Source organism: Toxorhynchites rutilus, chromosome 1 (genome assembly GCF_029784135.1).
Source record: "Toxorhynchites rutilus septentrionalis strain SRP chromosome 1, ASM2978413v1, whole genome shotgun sequence".
NCBI lineage: Eukaryota > Metazoa > Arthropoda > Insecta > Diptera > Culicidae > Toxorhynchites > Toxorhynchites rutilus.
The window spans coordinates 110244579-110262803 of NC_073744.1; the positions used below are offsets into that span (position 1 = coordinate 110244579).

The 18225-nt window shown below is 39.2% G+C and overlaps 1 long non-coding RNA gene across 1 annotated transcript; it reads right to left on the reverse strand.

Annotated features, from left to right (window-relative positions):
- Positions 1 to 13821: 13821 nt before the first annotated feature.
- Positions 13822 to 14806, reverse strand: LOC129761885 (uncharacterized). Its single transcript, XR_008740491.1, has 2 exons — positions 14494 to 14806; positions 13822 to 14440 (listed from the first exon to the last, which is right to left on the reverse strand). It is a non-coding gene; the product is annotated as an uncharacterized LOC129761885 (long non-coding RNA).
- Positions 14807 to 18225: the final 3419 nt, after the last annotated feature.

Consider the following 18225-nt stretch of genomic DNA (forward strand, 5'->3'; position numbering starts at 1 on the left):
TCGGTTCCTGGATCCGGCTACGAACCGAATCACTATCAGCAGGGATGCGAAGTTCCTTGAGCTGGCTAGTGCTACTCACGAGGAGTTTGAAGCTGGTACGAACTTGATTGGAGGAGCAAATGCCACGGCGCAGTTACATACCTTCGGCGAAGAGTTCGTTGATGAAGCGGTGTTCGACAATCCGGAAGAGGTTGCGGAGCAAGAGGACGGAACCGACGACAGCCATTCGTTCCACAGTACAACCGAGAACGAGCCTAACTTTGAGGGATTTGAAGAGGAAGAATTTCTCCGTCGATCGTCGCGCGTCTGCAAAGCGATTCCGCCACGTCTGCTACTTGAGGAGATCTGCTACGTCCAAGCGGCAGATAATGAACCACAGAGTTTACATGAGGCATTGTCTGGTCCTGATGAGGTGGAGTGGCGAGCTGCAATGAAAGAGGAGCTGGAGTCTCATGATCGGAACAGCACGTGGGAGCTCACAGAACTTCCAGCCGGTCGTAAAGCGGTAGGCTGTCGGTGGATCTATAAGATCAAAAGAGGTTCGGGAAACAAGATCGTCAAATATAAAGCACGTTTAGTAGCGCAAGGCTACACCCAGAAGTACGGGGAGGACTTCGAGGAAACGTTCGCTCCTGTGATCAAACAAACCACCCTTCGGGCTTTGTTGGCAGTGGCATCTCAACGTAATCTGACTCTTCGACACCTAGATGTTAAAACCGCATACCTGTACGGTACCTTAGCTGAGGAGTTGTATATGAAACAACCCCCTGGCTTCGTCGAGAAGGGTAACGAGCGACTTGTGTGCAGACTACGCCGTAGCATCTACGGGCTAAAACAATCAGCCAGATGCTGGAACCAGCGTTTACACGGCGTGCTGAGAAGCTTGGGATTTACACAAAGTGAAACGGATAAATGCTTCTACACCAAGATCGTCGGTGGACTGAGAGTCTATCTGCTCGTATATGTCGATGACATACTTGTCGCTTGCCAGGATTCTTCGGAGATCGATCGAGTGACCAAATCATTGAGTGAGAAGTTCGACATAACCGACTTGGGAGAGCCTAGCTTCTTCCTAGGTCTGGAGATCCGACGATTCGACGAAAAATACAGCATTTGTTTGGAGAGTTACATTGACAAAATCGTTGCTAGATTCGGCTTGCAAAATGCCAAGACTGCCAAATGCCCGATGGATACCGGATTCACTTCATTGATAGATACTAGCTCACCATTTCTGGACAACACGGCCTACCGGAGTCTCGTGGGTGCCTTGCTTTACATCGCTGTGTGTGCTCGCCCAGACGTCGCCGTGAGTGCATCGATCCTTGGCCGTAAGGTGTGTGCTCCTACCGAAAACGATTGGTTGGCGGCGAAGAAAGTACTCCGTTATCTCAAGTTGACGAAAGGGACTAAGCTGCTATACAAGAACGATACTGAAGGACTGCTAGGATTCTCTATGCAGGAGGAGCAATTTCGTGGGGCAGCAGACTCCAGCACTGCGTCACGCTCAGCTCAATGGAATCCGAGTATGTGGCGCTCGGAGAGGCCAGTCAAGAAGTTATTTGGTTGAGAAAGCTGCTTAGTGACATGGGTGAAACGCTGGACGGACCAACATGCATTATGGAAGACAACCAAGGATGCATCCAGTTCGTTCAATCGGATCGAATCAGTCGCCGCTCAAAACATATTGAAACGAAGGAGAGGTATGTTCGAGAGTTGTGTGATCAAGGGGTTGTGCGGCTCGAGTATTGTCCCACTGATGAAATGGCAGCGGACCTGCTAACGAAGCCCCTCGGAACTACAAAACTCAGGAAGCTATCAGAACTGTTGGGACTATCACCAACGAAGGACAGCGGCGGCAAATGGTGAGGAGGAGTGTTGGAAAGTTCACCACATGCCGGCTGCATTCATGCGCCCCTCGTACCTCGAGTCTCAACTTAGACTACGAAGAGAAAAACAAACTATGAACCTTCGAGAAATATCGTATGATGCAATATTTCTTTTGTGTTTTTGTCATTCCTTTGTTATCAAGTAACCGAACAAGTTGAAATAAAAACGTGTCTATTAATTTCATTTTTATTCTTGCTAAATGTCCGATTTTGCCCAACAGGGTGCAATAGGACATCCCATCCAAGCTCCCGTAGCTTCTGGCGGGTCATCAAAGATGTGTGAGGCCGAACGTTGTCTTGGTGGAAAACAACACCATTACTATTGATCATTTCTGGCCGCTTCTGGTCAATCGCCTGCTTCAAACGGTCAAGCTGCTTACAGTAGAGAACCGAGTTGAGGGTCTGGCTATAGTTGAGCAGCTCATAGTTGATGATTTCCTTCCAATCCCACCAAAAACACAGCAAAACCTTCCTGGCCGTCAATCTGGGCTTGGTAATGGTTTGGGCCGACTCACCGCAATTCGACCACGACTTTTTTCGCTTTAGGTTGTCGTACGTGATCCACGTTTCATCACCAGTCACCATCTTCTTCAAAAATGGGTCGAGTTCGTTCCGTTTCAGCAGTGCATCGCAGACTTTGATTCGGTCTAAAAGATTTTTTTGCGTCAACCCATACATCCACCTTTTTCGGAATCCAATTTTCTGCAAATTGTTCCAAACGGTTTTATGGTCTATACCCAGTTCCTGGCCAATCGAGCGAGTGCTCACATGCCGGTCTACTTGGATGATTTCAAAGATTTTATCGGTTTCCACGACGATTGGCCTACCAGTACGGGGTGTATCTTCGACAGCCATTACACCAGAACGAAATCGATTAAACCAATGCTGTGCTGTGCGAATCGTTACAGTATCAAGTCCATAAACTACACGAATTTATTTCGGCCGCCTTCGTATCAGTTTTACCTCGCAGGTAGTAAAAACGTAAAATATGGTGAATTTCTTGCTTGGTGGACGCCATATTTGACGCAATATTACTTGAGCCTGAAAAGGACAATCACAACACACATAGTATGGCCCGATGCGATAAGTACAACACAAGATATGTTTAAGTGTTGCCATATATTGACAATATACGACATTTCTTTTTCCCCAACCCAATATTTGACATTTTTTGACAGATAAAATTTGATAGTAGGGGAAAGTCGGGAAAGACGGACAGGGTGGGAAAGACGTACACCTATATATGATTGATAGAGTACAATTTTATTTGAATTTTAATTATGTACAAACTTGCAATAGAGTGTATCAATACCTTGACACACTGTATACACCTAGCTGGCTTTTTGTCCCCGCGTTTCATCTACCAATGATATCTCTTCGTTCAATATTGAGTTGTTTGGAACTAGTTAGTGCGGACTGAATCAGATCCAATTGAAATGTCAAAAGAGATCCAACGATCAGGAGTGTTATTTTTCTTATGATAATCAACACTATAAAAGAGGTATTGTTGTCAAGGGCAAAAATAAGTAAAATTATAAAATGAACGAACTACATTTTTCCGTCAATTGTTTAATTAACCATTGCATCTCTAAAAGACCATCTCAGCCTTTCACTGAGCAACACATTTTTAATGTCCCCTCTCTTTGTCATAACGTTTTTCCGAACGTAATAAAAACAAACAAAGTCAGAGTCACGTAAATGTTTACTCCTGCGATTTGGAAATATTCGATAAAAAGTGGAAGGAAGAGCTGCCAGATGAATTTTAAAAAAAGTCTGTAAAAACATGTCTGTTAAAAATGTGGAAAAGTCTGTAAAAGTGTGCAGATCTATAGAAATGTCTTTTAACGTTAATTTTCACTTATTCATTAATACTTTGTACATCACGATGCACGTAAGATTGTATTCTGTATATATATATATACAGCCATTCCATGCCAAACTAATATAGTGGTTCTCAGCTCTTCGTCAAAAGTGGTAATTTTGTTCTTTATCGCAAAACATTAAACTCGTATTTTTTTAATTTGTCATTAGGGTGCCCATTTCCATTTTAGGGTGATCCCAAAAATAATTTTTTCCACTTTTTCCCAAAATGACTTTTTTCAAAAATTTATAACTTTCGAACCACTCAACCGATTTAGATGATCGACATATCAAATTTAAGCCAATGAGCTTTAATTGAGAAATATTTAACTTGCATATAATATGGATCCTATTTTTAATATGGATTGAAAGCTGAGAACTTTTGCATAAAATATCTCGATATCAGAGATGCTATTTTTTTCGTTTTTGAAATATGATTTTGCAAAACTAATCGATGGTTCGAAAAACAATTTTTCCCCATTTTTCCCACTACAAAAAGTCATAACTTTCGAACTATTGGACCGATTCATATCATCGACATATCAAACTGAAGCTTACGAGATATATTTTTAAAAAAAAATATTACTTTTGCGAAAAAAATTGAATTTTGTTTTTGTAATTATGGATTGAGTTAGTTTTTCATAGTTTTCTCGGTTAAAGATAGGAGCGCTATATTTTTTTATATTTTTTATGGAAAGCTGAGGAGTATTTACTTAACATATCTCGATATCAGAGATGCTATAATTATCGTTTTTAAGTTAGAATTTTGTAAATTTAACATGTTTTAAGTCTTCGATCAATATTCATATGTGACTAAACTAGACCTATGCTACTAGAATCCAATCTTCCCGCAAGTGTGAGTTTTGCTTATTGGCTTCAATTTAATATATCGATCATCTAAATCGGTTCAGTAGTTCAAATGTTATGATTTTTTGCAGAAAGTTATTTTTGGACAAATGGGGAAAAATGATTTTTTTTTTAAATCATATCTAAAAAATGAAAAAATAGCAACCCTGATATCGAGATAATTGTGTAAAAAATCCTCAGCTTTCAAGAAAAAATATAAAAATATATAGCGCCCTCTAGTTCAAAGTCATAAAAAAAATAAAACAGGAAGTGGGTTATATCTATGGTATAACCGCAAGGGTGACGTAGGACTATCGTTGATTTAGAGATCATTTGTTTGGAGTTGAATCTAAATCCATCCTGAATGAATGAATAAATAAATATTTGGGTGACTTCAAAAACGAGAGTGTTACGTTGGAGACTCAAGGTTTTATGCATCCAATATTGGATACAAAAAACCTTGTTCTGAAGAATAATCTTCAGAAGCTTTCCTGCTAACTGCACTTGATTGACAAATCACAAAACCAAATGTATGTGGTCGCAGTATTATATGGATAGAAAACATTAAAATAAACTCGCTTGAATGTAATTTTCAATTCCAAGGGGAACTGGCAGATTATTTTTCAGCAACGATCATTTCTTTCCAGGTTTCCTCTCGATAACCAGCAAACGAAAAGAGTTGCGCGCGTGTATGTGTGTGTGTGGCGGCTGCTTCTATGTCTTCCCGAGGAACCGTATTTCGATGCTGATACTCTCTTGGTCATGAGAGTATCAGCATCGGCTTTTCTGCGCTCCCTCACAGTTAAAACAAACTGATTGCATTTCAGGTCAGGTCAGGCCAGGTAATGAATACCTCGATCCCTCGCCGTTCAGCTCGTTCAGTAACGATGTTGTCTTGTCGAAGTCCTCAGGCGTCGTGCACAAATTACGTAACGCTAAAAATCCGAATTTTGAACCACCTCTCCCCCCCCCTTTCGTAACGCAATTTCCTATCTCTAATAAACAGAAAGTAACGCAACATCTACCCCCTCCCCCCTTATCGCGTTACGTAATTTGTGCACGACGCCTCACGAAAAATGAATGGGTTTCACCACCAGAATATCATTTCAGTATGCTTTTCGTGCGTGATTGAATCGAGAGAAGGTGTGGTTTACGATGGCAATTTGGAAGGCAAACTAGAGGAGAATGAACTCTCTGAGTATGAAAATTTCGGCGACTGAGCAATAATCGATTGAAAATTATATAATTTTCGCGATACGAAACATTTTCCGTTTTTCATGTTATGCATCCAATATTGGATACGAAAATATCCTACTGATGGGAAAGAATAATCTTCAGAAGCTTTCCAGCTAATTACACTTGATTGAAAAATTACGAAATCAAATGTAGTTGGTCGCTGTTTTCGCCATATAATTAGAAAACATTAAAATAAACTCTTTCGCATGGATGTGTTCTTCAATTCCCAGGGAACTGGCAGATTATTTTTCAGCAACGATTAGATCTTTCCGGAATTTTCTCGATGCTGTATGGCATCCAAACGAAAATTCTCGTTTCAGTTTGGCCTGCAAAAAACTTTTCTAAACTCTAATCCATCAAATCTGGAGCCCTGAAAAGGGCCGATGATTATATGCTAAGCTAATATAGCACCCTCTCCTTGGATTCGATGGGCCAGCTGAATGTCCTTGGGCATGATGTGACGCGTTTTGCGTGGATAGCACACAAATTTGTATCTTCGAATAAGCCTCCTGCAGCGTCATAACCGCGGAACTTTGGAAGCGCAAGTCGGTTTTGAAGTCCTGAGCAATTCCACGATCCAAAAGCTGCAAAGGTAGCTTGCGGATCAGCAATTCGGTCGACTTCCGATAGCGATGAATTTCACGCAAAGTTCCCGGTCGATAGCGATGTGGCTTCTTCACCTATCCTGCGGCTGGTGCGCTTATCCGAGCTGCTTTCGTGTGCCTTACCACTGAAAGACTAACTAGCTATCTGCTTGGTCCCAAACAAACGAGTCGTCACGGTGCGAGAGTAGAGTAAGAAATGAACGAAAGCAAAGGAAGCGTCATTTTATAAACTATAAAAGTATAGAATCTAAACCCTACCCTTAGAGACGAATGAACTCTCAGAGTTTAAAGTCTCTCTAATTCAATACCTTCCTTCCTTCCCTACCCTTATTATATTCGTTGCTTACCCTGAGAGAGAAACGAATAACATCGAAGTAAGTATACAGTAATGTATTTGAATCCGGACACTTTGCGTTACATTTAATACCATACCGCAGCCACAACATTTTCTGCATGTTGAATTAATGCGATTGATAAGTAACTATCAAGAAACTATCAGTAACTATGTTAGCAACTATTAATCGCATAAATTCAACATGAAAAAACAGGAAGTGGGTTATATCTATGGTATAACCGCAAGGGTGACGTAGGACTATCGTTGATTTAGAGATCATTTGTATGAAGTTGAATCTGAATTCATTCTGAATGAATGAATATTTGGAGAACTTCGAAAACGAGAGCGTTACGTTGGAGGCACAAGGTTTTATGCATCCAATATTGGATACGGAAATATCCTACTGATGGGGAAGAATAATCTTCAGAAGCTATCCTGTTGATTGCGATTGATTGAATATATTTTGAAAATTCCCAAAGGAACTGGCAGATTATTTTCAGTAACGATTAGATATTTCCACATTTTCCTCGATACTGGAAGCCCACCAGTGGTTAATGCTAATTCGATAACCACCTGTTAATAGCACTTGATTGAAACATATTTGGTCACAGTGTTACATGGATAGAAAACATTCAATTAAACTCTTTCACATGAATATATTTTGAAAATTCCCAGAGGAACTGGCAGATTATTTTCAGTAACGATTAGTTATTTCCACATTTTCCTCGATACTGGAAGCCCACCAGTGGTTAATGCCAACTCGATAACCACCTGTTAATAGCACTTGATTAAAACATATTTGGTCACAGTGTTACATGGATAGAAAACATTCAATTAAATTCATTCACATGAATATATTTTGAAAATTCCCAAAGGAACTGGCAGATTATTTTCAGTAACGATTAGATATTTCCACATTTTCCTCGATACTGGAAGCCCACCAGTGGTTAATGCCAACTCGATAACCACCTGTTAATAGCACTTGGTTGAAACATATTTGGTCACAGTGTAACATGGATAGAAAACATTCAATAAAACTCTTTCACATGAATATATTTTGAAAATTCCCAAAGGAACTGGCAGATTATTTTCCAGCAATGATTAGATCTTTCCGGAACTTTCTCGATGCTGAATGGCATCCTAACGGAAAGAGTTCTGCGCGTGTATGTGTCGATCCTTCGCCGTCCACCTCCTCCAGCACGTTAGGCAACGATGTTGTCTTGTCGATGTCCTCACGAAAAATGAATGTGTCTCACCACCAGAATATCGCTTAAGTATGCTTTTTGTGTGTGATTGAATCGAGAGAAGGTGTGGTTTACGATGGCAATTTGGAAGGCAAACTAGAGGGGAAAGAACTCTCTGAGCTCGGAACTTTCGGCGACTGAGCAATAATCGATTGCGGGCGCATACAATATTGGATAAGGAAATATCCTACTGATGGGGAAGAATAATCTTCTGAAGCTATCCTGTTAATTGCGATTGATTGAAAAACCACAAAACCAAATGTATTTGGTCACAGTGTTATAGAAAACAGTGGATAGAAAACATTCAATTAAACTCTTTCACATGAATATATTTTGACAATTCCCAAAGGAACTGGCAGATTATTTTCAGTAACGATTAGATATTTCCACATTTTCCTCAATACTGGAAGCCCACCAGTGGTTAATGCCAACTCGATAACCACCTGTTAATAGCACTTGATTGAAACATATTTGGTCACAGTGTAACATGGATAGAAAACATTCAATTAAACTCTTTCACATGAATATATTTTGAAAATTCCCAAAGGAACTGGCAGATTATTTTAAGTAACGATTAGATATTTCCACATTTTCCTCGATACTGGAAGCCCACCAGTGGTTAATGCCAACTCGATAACCACCTGTTAATAGCACTTGATTGAAACATATTTGGTCACAGTGTTACATGGATAGAAAACATTCAATTAAACTCTTTCACATGAATATATTTTGAAAATTCCCAAAGGAACTGGCAGATTATTTTCCAGCAATGATTAGATCTTTCCGGAACTTTCTCGATGCTGAATGGCATCCTAACGGAAAGAGTTCTGCGCGTGTATGTGTCGATCCTTCGCCGTCCACCTCCTCCAGCACGTTAGGCAACGATGTTGTCTTGTCGATGTCCTCACGAAAAATGAATGTGTCTCACCACCAGAATATCGCTTAAGTATGCTTTTTGTGTGTGATTGAACCGAGAGAAGGTGTGGTTTACGATGGCAATTTGGAAGGCAAACTAGAGGGGAATGAACTCTCTGAGCTCGGAACTTTCGGCGACTGAGCAATAATCGATTGCGGGCGCATACAATATTGGATACGGAAATATCCTACTGATGGGGAAGAATAATCTTCTGAAGCTATCCTGTTAATTGCGATTGATTGAAAAACCACAAAACCAAATGTATTTGGTCACAGTGTTACATGGATAGAAAACATTCAATTAAACTCTTTCACATGAATATATTTTGAAAATTCCCAAAGGAACTGGCAGATTATTTTCAGTAACGATTAGATATTTCCACATTTTCCTCGATACTGGAAGCCCACCATTGGTTAATGCCAACTCGAAAACCACCTGTTAATAGCACTTGATTGAAACATATTTGGTCACAGTGTAACATGGATAGAAAACATTCAATTAAACTCTTTCACATGAATATATTTGGAAAATTCCCAGAGGAACTGGCAGATTATTCTCAGTAACGATTAGATATTTCCACATTTTCCTCGATACTGGAAGCCCACCAGTGGTTAATGCCAACTCGATAACCACCTGTTAATAGCCGCGCGTGTATGTGTGTGTAGCGATGTCTTCCCAGGGAACCGTTTGTGGCATCACTCTCCTCCTGATAGGTTCCCTTCTGGCATAGGATGCACAAACAGGCTCTTGGTGACACCGTTCATCCGCGCTTTCATGATAAATAAAGAGCTTCACCGCAACAGCGACAACATGCTCCAATCGCTGTTCAATTAGAACTGAGTGGATTTCCGAGCGCCGCTCGCTTATATACCGATTGGTGATTTCAATAGCCTGTTTTGAAAGCAATTTTAAGACTATTGAAACAAGTTTTTGGATCAAAAAGTAACAAGTATATAACGCGTAGACATTTTATCTTTCGAATGAATTGTTTATCATACCATTTCGTTCAATTGTTTAGGAGCTATTAACGCTCAAAATCTCGGTCTCCGGCGTAACGCTTTCGTTTTCGAAACTTTGATTTTACACCCCGGTATAGAAATGAAAGACGTAGTCCTACGTCAAAAAACGACTACAATCAATAATTACTAAAATATAATTATGTATTTCGCAAGTTAAATATTTTTTTATAAAAGGCTAGGTCAATTTTATATGTCGATCATCTAAATCGATTCAGTGATTCAAATGTTATTAATTTTCATTTGTCATTTTTGGGAAAAAGTGGAAAAAAATGATTTTTCGGACCACTTAATAACTTATGTGCTGTAAGTGTGTTTAAATGTTTCAACGATCTACACATACATACATACACATACATACACAAACATACGCGTTGTTAATTTTTATAAAACACAGTATTTCTTCGTTGATATATTGGACATCCACCAAGGCTTGCGGTCTTGTCGTTTTTATTTTTAAAAAAATGCAGTGTATATTTTCCATCCGCCATGCAAGGCTATACAAGTTTTAGACCACCACACGGCCATGAACCATGTCTGTCGTAACAATATCGAACAGTAACCCATATTTCGTCATAAGCAGACCCGAAGGCAAATGTAAGTTGTTGAAAATAGAATGAAAATTTTTATTCGATGTTGTTTAAATACATAGGTTGCATAGTCCTGACCCTAACTTAACTATTTTTCAATAAATCTCCTTGCATTTCAGCAAAACAATCTTGTCTAGAACAGAAAATAATTATCAGAGACAATTTTCGTTCAAGATTTTTCCTTACCTGCAGAGAATGCAATTCTCGCGTAACTTTTGAAAAGGTCTTATGTAACAAATGTAAACAAATCGTGTTAATGGATGCACGCTATTAGTTTTCAATCATTGAATGTATTACAAAAACAATCGTTCACGTATCTATCTTCTTCATCTTTTTGTCGCCGATACAAAAAATATCCAATGTACAGATTCGAATTTTAAGCACCCGGCTGTTACTTCGGACGCCACTTTCCTCCGACGGCCGAAACGTCCGAAGTAACAAAGCAGTCAAAACAACTCGCAGTCGTTCTTCGGTCGTTTTGGAATTTGTTTCTTACAGGTGTTGTTATCGATTTCAGTGCAATTCAACGAGTGATAACAATAGTAATCAGTCTTTAGAACGAAATGCTGATATTTGGATTGTTGTTTATTAGTTAGTTTCAAATTTTTATAGTGCAACGTAATATGTCCAATGTGCAAACGCGGGCAGTCAAAACGTCCAATGTAACATTTTTCGCTCCGAGGCTTCAACCTTAATCTCAAATCACGGAACAATAGTTACGATTGGTTTTACGAAGTTATTCTTGACAGCTAGTGGTGAAAACAGTGATAAAGATTGATAGCTTTTAAGACAATTCGCGAAATAATGTTCGGGTCTTCAACTACGTTTTTCTCGAGTTGGCGAAAATGTTACATTGCACCTTTTCAAAAGTTACGCGAGAATTGTTCATTAATTGTGAATAACCGTATCCTCTTTTTCGTCTGCAGTGATGTCAAGGCAAAAGTACTTATGTGTATGAGTTCCAAACATCATACACACCAGATGGGCCAACAAGAAGGACTGCCGGGCCGCAGGTTGAGTATCGCTGGTCTAACGTCATGTGTATTGATATATACTAAATATAATAACTTTTCTGTATTAAAACTATGGAAAAATGTCATATGGTGAGTCAAATATTTTTGATGTGATGAATGTTTTACAGATATGTCTGTAAATTTACAAACATATTTGTAAATCTGGCATCTCTGGTGGTCTGAGAATTTATTGCAAGAAATCGCTTGAAAACATGCAAGAATTTGCTTGAGAATGAAGTGGATTGAGTCCGCACCACTTAGGTTTGGAATAATCATGCCGAGTTTCAGAAAAAAAATCAAATTTATATATTTTAGACAAACACTTTATCGACTCTATGTGCACTATGTGCACTATGTGGAACAAATCTTTCATCGTCTTTCACGCAATTTTCAAAATTCATCATCGCAAAACTTCTTTGTTTCCTCGTCGAAAAATCGGTCGGGCAATCCAATGAGTCGAAATTCTTGATCTTGAACATTTTTTTTTTTCTTTTTGAATGTTTTTTCTTTCGATATCTGATGATAGCGGGGTGATTATCACACTCTAGCCAAACTCTAAGAAATTTAGGCGGACTGTCAAAGAAACATGAGATCTGGCATTATTCTGGAAGAGGATGCCTTAGCTAATTGTGAAAGTTTCTTCTATATTGCCGATTTTGATTCGTTTAACTGCGAATAGTAATTGTTGGAATTTATCAACTTTATCGACTTTTTTTCATAGAAGCTCATAATGTGGAAGTTCTCTGCTATTCCACTAGATACAAAGATTGACTTTCTGTGGGTGAAGACCAGCTTTGGAGATTTCTAATGATGGTTTATTTCGCTCAAAATTGTTGTAAATGATCATATTTTTCATCCCTTCACGATTTGCTTAAAACTGCTAGTTATCATTGCATTTATAAAGCAAGTTGTGGATGGAGATTTGGTCCATTTAATGTTTTCGGTCAAAAATTGTAGAACTCACGCATTGTAGCGTTTTATGTAATCAAGCTTTAGCAGATGCTCATGAACATAGATATTTATAAGGAATCTGCTATTTGATATGTTGATACCGAGAATTGTTCTTGATTAGCGTCTCGATTCGAGTATCATCAGTTGCGCACACGAGTTTGCTGGACAATCCAATAACTAGAAGCGTATTCTAGAACATATAACAATTCAACGAAGAAAAGTATCATTGCTAGGGAGTTTTCTCCAAAGATACGGTGAAATAATTTGTTGCTCGAGTGATTAAAAAACATAAACGAAACGGTTTTTACATTGAGGGATTTGGTAAACAAGCTGACCAGTCCAGAATCTGAAGTTCCTATTCATTAAACCATGCCAAGACTTTCCGGATTTTTGAATTGATGCCAAATTACCCAATTATCAAATGGTTTTTGATGCAAAACAGCAGTAAATGATTCTGGATTACTTCGTTGCACTTCTGACTATTCATTCGTGTTGATGGTAAGCTATCTAAACCAACCTTTTTGAGAAAATTCTCCCCGCTTCAGATTCTGGATTGGTCAGCTTGTTTACTGTGTGGTATACATCATTAAGGGAGTGTGAAATGAGCTTACTAATTTTAATAGAAGTGTGAACCAAACTGAACTCGACGTACTTGACACATACGGTGAACCAGTGTGAGTGACACCACTATATAATACAAGGGATACCACAACTACTTGTATCTCATAGTATGCGATGCTCTGGTTAATATGTATAACCATGACTCGACCTCTTTCCTCTTCCGGCGTTCGGACCGAATAGACGAGCTCTAACGTTGGGGGATTTTCCCTTCGGAGCGTGAAGTTCAAATTGGCGATCCTGCCAGGAGGCACAACTGAAAACTTCAATATTCGGACTAATAATTACGCTTTTGGAACGAAGGGAATCCCCCAAACAAACAATGTAAGTAAAAGTAAATTTATTGGAAAATAAGCGAGATGGGATATCCGCACGTAAAACCGAGACAGGATGTCCGCGTTCTAGAAACTGGGGGAAATACAGTATACGAAAGCAAAAAGAATACTGGGTTGCAACGTATTACGCGAACATTAGTTATGTTTTCTAGTCATATTCCGCAAGGATAGTATCTCCTAACTCAGGAACTAATGAACCCTTTGAAGCTTGCAGCGGGTAAATTTAGGTGGTTGGCATCTGCAATAATAGAGCAGGAAAAAGTTCCCGGTATCTAGGCGGAAGCAGGAAACAGAACAAAAAGCGCTAACGGAGCTAGTTGAGAGGCTCCAAGCAATGAACCAAGAGAGGAATGAGTATGCAAGAATATATGTACCATATGTATTTATTTATTTATATATTGCAAGATAGTCTATACACCAAGGACTAGATGAACCAATTCTACGCAAGATTGTCGGCGAAAGTTAATCTTTGCAATACAACAGTGCCGACGAAGACAGGTTTATCAGAATGCAGCTTTTAAAAGGCATGCGTATCAAGGTGTTGGGCAAATCAACACGGATATTATGATACGAAACAAATTTTATCAGCCAGTCAATCACACGTGAGGAGGCGTTCGAAACGGGAGCGATACCATCTGGGTCACGTCGGGTGTTCACGGTAGCACGAAAACAGCTCGCATCGCTCATTGAATAATATACAAAAGGTGGGTACATGGCATCTAATCATCGATCACAAACTAAACAAGAGAGAATAGCATATAAAAAAAACAAAGAGCTGGTCGACGTTCTAGTTGCCCTAAATGGTACCGTATATACCACAAATTCGAAACATGTCCTGGAGATAATCTTAGATACAAGATGCAACGTTTGTGAAATCACCGGGTATCTTGACGTTGCTTGTAGGAATAGCTGCAATTAGAGCACAAACAAAATCCACACAGAAAGACAACATAATAGTATGGCCAACCCAAGAGAATGAGAAATAGGATGCTGAAAAACAAAAAAATGATTATTTCTCACGCATATTTTCGAAGGAAACAAACCTTCGTCTTTCTTTTCCTTGCAAATTATTCTGCTTCCGTCGTCTTGTTGAATTCTCCTGGGATTAAGCCAGCGCTACACGATGCTAGGAACACCCTCGAATGCTGGACGCTCGATGATTCGACGCAACGTGTAGTCCACTGACGAGATACGAACCTCCAATGTCGAGTGTCGAATGTTCGCGTTGGAAGGTAATCCGTTCGTTGTGGATTACCTTCCAACGCGAGTGGCAGGAGGATTTTTGTCATTCGTTGATTCGACACTCGATGACATTCGATACAGCGCTACACGATTCATCCGAATCTATCTTTGACAGATTAGTTTGTTTACAAGTTTTAGATGAAGGAACTATGAAATGGATTCATAAAATTCAAAATATTCGGCAAAATATTGCAGTTTTATAATGTTGATTTCAAGCATTTCTAATTTACAGCCCGATATCAGTACAATTGCTACGGCAGCAATTTCAATACTCGCATCGTCATCCAGTTTCCTAACGTTTTTGATGGTAAATAAAAAAAATAAACATTCGATCCAAATACTCGCCGATTGTTTGGACCAATTGTATTAAATCGAACATTCACTTCACCGTGTAGCAGTACATTCGTCACAACATTTGTCGATTCATCGACTCAAATGTTTGAGTTAGAGGTGTGCAAATCAGCTCATCATGATGAACAGCTCTGATCATATCAGCTCATCTAAATGAGCTGTTCTTTATGAACAGCTCTTCAGCTCAGTTGTCAGTGCCGACTTTCAATTTGGGTCCCAAACTCGATAGCCACGAAGTCAGTTTGAAAATGTTAAAATTCAAATGAAATTTTTCACACCATATTATTAATTACTTGAAACACGTATTCCAGACTATTATTTACAACAGACTCGGCGAGTACAACATTTCCGACATTTTTACTGAGGCTTTACATTACAATAGAAAGTTTTCTTCAAAAAAAAAAAATCTTATGAGATTTTTGCACCGCCTGCAAACAAAGTGTTTTTCATTGAAATAGAATACTCATTTGATACACAGAAGTTAATTTTCATTAATAATTTGAATTTTAAAAACGTGTTCATTCTGCCTGAGAGCCAATTATTATTTTTGGCGCCCCCTAAACTGGTAAACAAAGCTCAATGCCGTCAACGCGAATATAACAGTTGAAAAGACGAGGGACAAATGAAACTAAACTGATGTCTTAACACGAAGAGCGAGAGACGGTCAGTTCATTTGAATCTTACAGCTCACACACTCTCTTCAATTCTACAGCTCTTTTCTCTCCTTCATCATCATCAAAGTGAGCTGAAGAGCTGTTTGATTTTTTTTGCGAGCTGTTCCGCGTCAACTCACTTCAAAGAGTCGATTCTTCGGAACAGCTCATGAGCGGATGGCACATCTCTAGTTTGAGTCCAACATTCGAGTGAAACGTTGGACGAATCGTGTAGCGCCCGCATTACTCTGGAGTTTGGGATTGCTTCAGAATAGATTCATTCGCTCTTAAGCATTAGTTCCCTCAAGCCAGCGCTACACGATGCTACGAACATCCTCGAATGTTGGACGCTCGATGATTCGACGCATCGTGTAGTCGACTGACGAGCTACGAACCTCCAATGTCGAGTGTCGAATATTCGCTTTGGGAGGTAATCCGTTCGTTGTGGATTACCTTCCAATGCGAGTTGCACGAGTCAAAGGATTTTTGTCATTCGTTGATTCGACACTCGATGACATTCGATATACCGCTACACGATTCGTCCGAATCTATTTTTGACAGATTGGTTTGTTTACAAGTTTTAGATGAAGGAACTATGAAATTGATTCATAAAATTCAAAATATTCGGCAAAATAATGCAGTTTAATAATGTTGATTTCAAGCATTTTTAATTTACTGCCCGATTTCAGTACAATTGCTACGGCAGCAATTTCAATACTCGCATCGTCATTCAGTTTCCTAACGTTTTTGATGGTAAATAAAAACAATAAACATTCGATCCACATACTCGCCGATTGTTTGGACCGATTGCATTGAATCGAACATTAACTTCACCGTGTAGCAGCACATTCGTCACAACATTTGTCGATTCATCGACTCAAATGTTTGAGTTAGAGGTGTGCAAATCAGCTCATCATGATGAACAGCTCTGATCATATCAGATCATCTAAATGAGCTGTTCTTTATGAACAGCTCTTCAGCTCAGTTGTCAGTGCCGACTTTCAATTTGGGTCCCAAACTCGATAGCCACGAAGCCAGTTTGAAAATGTTAAAATTCAAATGAAATTTTTCACACCATATTATTAATTACTTGAAACACGTATTCCAGACTATTATTTACAACAGACTCGGCGAGTACAACATTTCCGACATTTTTACTGAGGCTTTACATTACAATAGAAAGTTTTCTTCAAAAAAAAAATCTTATGAGATTTTTGCACCGCCTGCAAACAAAGTGTTTTTCATTGAAATAGAATACTCATTTGATACACAGAAGTTAATTTTCATTAATAATTTGAATTTTAAAAACGTGTTCATTCTGCCTGAGAGCCAATTATTATTTTTGGCGCCCCCTAAACTGGTAAACAAAGCTCAATGCCGTCAACGCGAATATAACAGTTGAAAAGACGAGAGACAAATGAAACTAAACTGATGTCTTAACACGAAGAGCGAGAGACGGTCAGTTCATTTGAATCTTACAGCTCCCACACTCTCTTCAATTCTACAGCTCTTTTCTCTCCTTCATCATCATCAAAGTGAGCTGAAGAGCTGTTTGATTTTTTTTGCGAGCTGTTCCGTGTCAACTCACTTCAAAGAGTCGATTCTTCGGAACAGCTCATGAGCGGATGGCACATCTCTAGTTTGAGTCCAACATTCGAGTGAAACGTTGGACGAATCGTGTAGCGCCCGCATTACTCTGGAGTTTGGGATTGCTTCAGAATAGATTCATTCGCTCTTAAGCATTAGTTCCCTCAAGCCAGCGCTACACGATGCTACGAACATCCTCGAATGTTGGACGCTCGATGATTCGACGCATCGTGTAGTCGACTGACGAGCTACGAACCTCCAATGTCGAGTGTCGAATATTCGCTTTGGGAGGTAATCCGTTCGTTGTGGATTACCTTCCAATGCGAGTTGCACGAGTCAAAGGATTTTTGTCATTCGTTGATTCGACACTCGATGACATTCGATATACCGCTACACGATTCGTCCGAATCTATTTTTGACAGATTGGTTTGTTTACAAGTTTTAGATGAAGGAACTATGAAATTGATTCATAAAATTCAAAATATTCGGCAAAATAATGCAGTTTAATAATGTTGATTTCAAGCATTTTTAATTTACTGCCCGATTTCAGTACAATTGCTACGGCAGCAATTTCAATACTCGCATCGTCATTCAGTTTCCTAACGTTTTTGATGGTAAATAAAAACAATAAACATTCGATCCACATACTCGCCGATTGTTTGGACCGATTGCATTGAATCGAACATTAACTTCACCGTGTAGCAGCACATTCGTCACAACATTTGTCGATTCATCGACTCAAATGTTTGAGTTAGAGGTGTGCAAATCAGCTCATCATGATGAACAGCTCTGATCATATCAGATCATCTAAATGAGCTGTTCTTTATGAACAGCTCTTCAGCTCAGTTGTCAGTGCCGACTTTCAATTTGGGTCCCAAACTCGATAGCCACGAAGCCAGTTTGAAAATGTTAAAATTCAAATGAAATTTTTCACACCATATT